Below are 3,708 nucleotides of genomic sequence, written 5' to 3'. Positions count from 1 at the left end.
GATGGGAAAGGTGTGCCTGTGGATGGGAAAGCTGTACCTGAGGATGGGAAAGGTGTACCTGTGGATGGGAAAGCTGTACCTGAGGATGGGAAAGGTGTGCTGGAGGATGGGAAAGCTGTTCCTGAGGCTGGGGGAGCTGTACCTGAGGCTGGGGGAGCTGTACCCCAGCTCACAGCCCCCCTGGGTGAAGTTCCCTCCAAATCTGGGTCAGCACAGGAAGCTGCGAGCCCAAAACCCGTCCCAGAGCAGGAATTACTCCTTAATTGTTTTCTCCCCCTCATTAACAGCCTTCATTGAGCAGCTTCCCAGGGCTTTGCAAGCATGAATGAGGGACGTTTTTAAGGGCTTGCTGGGTACTCCAGGAGCTGTACCTGGAGGAGGAGGTGGGAAGAGAAGTGATTATGCCAAGTCTTAGGGAGAGGTGGAAGCTCTGGGGTGATCCAGCAGCTCGTTGCTTTAATGTGCAGCGAGGAACCCGAAGCAGATCCTGATCTTGTGCTGTTTTGGCCAAGATTTCGGGGCTGGTGTCCTCCCAGCTGGGGAATGTCCCCTGTCCCTGCCCTCGGGGAGGGCTGCTCTGGCTCCAGCCTCATTCCTGGAGGTTAATTGTGTCTCCAGGCAGGTCCAGTGCCCTTTTAGTGCTCCGTAATTTCCCTGGCAAAGCAGCAGGAGTCAAGTTGGGGTTTAATTATTCATTGCAATGCACCGGGAGGTTACTGTGCTTAGCAATGCACCGGGAGGTTACTGTGCTTCCTAAACGCGCTTTAATCAAGGTGCTGTTTGTCATTGGAGCACGAGGAAACCCGGGGAGCTGGAGGAGGGGTTTGGAATGGCCTGGAGAAGGACCCTCGGGGCTGCCTGGAGCCTGTTCCCTTCCCTGTGCCCCCAGAGAGCATCACCCTGGGGAGAGCAGGCACGGGGAGATGGGCTGGAACCCCGCAGGAGGTGGAGATGGCTCAGCCTGGCATCCCACCTGGCATCCCACCGGTGTCTCCTCCTCCCAGATTTCCAAGGAATGCCACTGAGGAGCCGCTGGGCTCGGAGCAAACCCTCCTGCCCCGCTCCCTGTCCCTCCTTGGCCACGCAGGCTTTGGAGCGGCTCCGTAATCCCGCGGGACAAACGCTGCTGCCTCGGGCCGGGAATAACCCCGGGGTGCATCCCTGGGACACAGCAGGCTCCACCCTGGCTCCCCACCCCGCAGGGATCCTGGGGAAGGGATGCCCCAGCACTCCTGGATCGATGCTCCAGCTGCTGCTCAGCCTCAGCCGGGGCTTTCAAAGTCCGGCCATCGATTAATTTTTATAGATATATATATATTTTATTTATTTTTTCCTGTGGCCGCCGGGGTTTGGGGAGAGCGTTTCCTCTCCTGAGGGCCGTGGCTGGTTGTCCTGAAATCGGCTTTTTTTTTTTTCCCGGGGTTTAACCCGGCAAAAGCACGGGGGTTTTCCCTGAAATCCAAGATGGGAGAAGGGGGATTTGCCCCCGGCCTGGATCACGCTCAGGTTCCCTCTGGAAGGGGTGGATTGTGGTGGATGAGCCCCTGGAGTGCAGGTGGGGACACTCTGGGGCTCTCAGAGGATGAGGGTCTGTACCCCTGCACTGAAATATTCCTATTTTCCCAAGGAACGGGGTGGAAAACCATCTTACAGCGGGTTTTTAGGCAAATGGGGGGGTTGGAACAACAATAAAACAACCCAGAGCTGAGCACAGCCCCTCAAACCTCCAGCCTGCAGCTGGCCCAGGCTGGGGGGCCATGGCCAGGGAATCCCAATCCCTTTTCAAATCCCAATTCCCTCAACTCCTGGAGCCACTGCCAGCCAACCCCGGCTGGGACAGGGAGCTGAGCTGGCAGCAGGACCCACCCACCCCCTCCCCAGCAGCCAGAGCCGACCTGAACCGCTCCAAAATCAGCTTTTTTCCTCGTGTTTCAGGCTTTTTTTTTTTAAAGGCTTTTTGGCTTCCCCCCTTCCCAAATCCCAGGCTGGTGGTGGTGGGGGGGTTGCCCGTGCCGAGATCATTCCCCGTGTGGGTTTTAATTTGCTTTTCCTCCCTCCCTCCCTTCCTCCTTCTCTCCCTTTCCTCCCACGGCAGGAGAAGAATTTTATGAAGCTTCCCCCTACGAGCCGGTCACCTCTCGTCTCTCTGATATATTCAGACTCGCTTCAATTTTCTCAGGTAATAAAAGCAACACGCTCTGGCTGCTTTATCTTCCCCTTGCCCGGGGAACACAGACCTGCCACCGAGAGAGCTCCCTGGCAGGGAAAACCTGCAGCTCCTCCCCTCCCCGGGGCTTGTCCTGTAGCTCCTGCAGCTCCTCCAGCTGCTTTCCTGCCCCTCTCGTCGCCCATCACCCCAAATCTGGTGCCCTGGGGGGACACGAGGCCTCCCTGGAGCTGGCTGGGATGCTGGAGGGGGGTGGAGGGGCTGGATCCCGCCTGCTGGTGCATTTTGGGGCAGATCCTCTCGGTTTCAGCCCTCCCTAGGCTGGGATTTAGGTTTTTTTACCTCCCGGATTCAAGGGCGGATTTACAGGAGATTGCTGAGGTTGGGCTGGAGAGGCTGAAATTCCCCTAAATCCCTGATTTCCCTCGTCCCCAGCACCGGGGTGGGGAGGAGTGGGGGGGCACAGACTCCCTGTTCCACATCTTCTGGAAGATTTGGGGCCCTCGAGGTGCCTCATATTTGGGGGGGCTGAGGGGGGACCCTGTTTGCTGTCCCTCCTGGGGGGGATGGCCTGGAGCCGAGCTCTGGAATGCTGCTGGGAGAGGGATGCCGAGCCCTTTGGAGCATCTCCGTGCCCCTTGGAGCATCTCTGTGCCTCCTCCCACCCCCCCAGGATCCCAAACTCCACCACCGTCCTCGGCAACTTCTTTTTTGCCGTCCATTTCCATGACAACCTTCCCTCCGCCACCCCCCACCCCCTTCCCAAATTAGGTCAGCAGTGCCTTGGCTTCTCCTCGCTCTTTCTCCTCCTCACCCTTCCCCCCAAAACCCGCCTCACCGTGGGGTTTTGGGGTGGGTGGAGGATGTCCCCGTGTCCCCAGATGTCACAGTGTGAACTCGGGGGGTCGTGCAGCCCCGCCCGGAGCCCCCCCAGCTCACCTGGGGACCCCCCTGAGCAGGGCCGGGACGGTGCATCCCCCCCCTCTCTCTGCTGGGTTTGAGCCCCCCGAGGTGGATTTTCCCGGGATTGGGATGTTTGGGATGTTTGGGATGAGGCTGCCTCCCCCCTCCCGGGATCACATCGGCGTCAGGGAAATATTTGAGCTGCTGGAAAGTAGGAAAAGCAAAAAAGAGTGTGGGGCGGGGGATTGAACCCTCCCGGGTTGATTTATTGACACCGGCAGAGCCCGTCCGGCGATTTTGGGGCTGGGGGAAGGGGTAGCTCCGTGCTGCGGGCTCAGGGCTTCTCCCACCCCTTCCCTGCCCCCCTGGCCGGGGCTGGGGGGGTGCGAGCAGCCCGCGGGTGCCCCCCGGGACCCCCAACCCCGACCTGAGCGCGGGCAGTGAAGGGAACGAGCTGTTAGTGCTGGTTGTTGTGGAGAAGGAGCTGCTGCTAATTGCCTGGGGGGGAGCCAAGGGGGGGATTAGAGGACCTTGGTGCAGGAAAGGAGGGGCTGCGAGCCTCGTGTGAGCCATGGGGAGTGTGCCAGGGCACCAGGAGCCAGCGCTGACCCTCCCCCGGGCAGGGGGGCCGCGCTCCA

At 59.8% G+C, this 3,708-nt stretch overlaps 1 protein-coding gene across 1 annotated transcript in view; it reads left to right on the top strand.

Moving 5' to 3' along the window:
- Nucleotides 1–1,997: 1,997 nt before the first annotated feature.
- The window catches only part of GFRA2 (GDNF family receptor alpha 2), a 14,929-nt gene continuing 13,218 nt past the window's right edge, over nucleotides 1,998–3,708 (top strand). Inside the window, exon 1 of the mRNA XM_017831792.1 lies at nucleotides 1,998–2,179. The gene's annotated coding sequence lies outside the window, so the exon portion shown is untranslated. The remainder of the gene's footprint in view (nucleotides 2,180–3,708) is intronic.

This window comes from Lepidothrix coronata, unplaced genomic scaffold, assembly GCF_001604755.1.
Source record: "Lepidothrix coronata isolate B3197 unplaced genomic scaffold, Lepidothrix_coronata-1.0 Scaffold197, whole genome shotgun sequence".
Classification (NCBI taxonomy): Eukaryota; Metazoa; Chordata; class Aves; order Passeriformes; family Pipridae; genus Lepidothrix; species Lepidothrix coronata.
The sequence above is the reverse complement of the archived record's forward strand: the minus strand, read 5'-3'. Positions and strand labels throughout refer to the sequence as shown.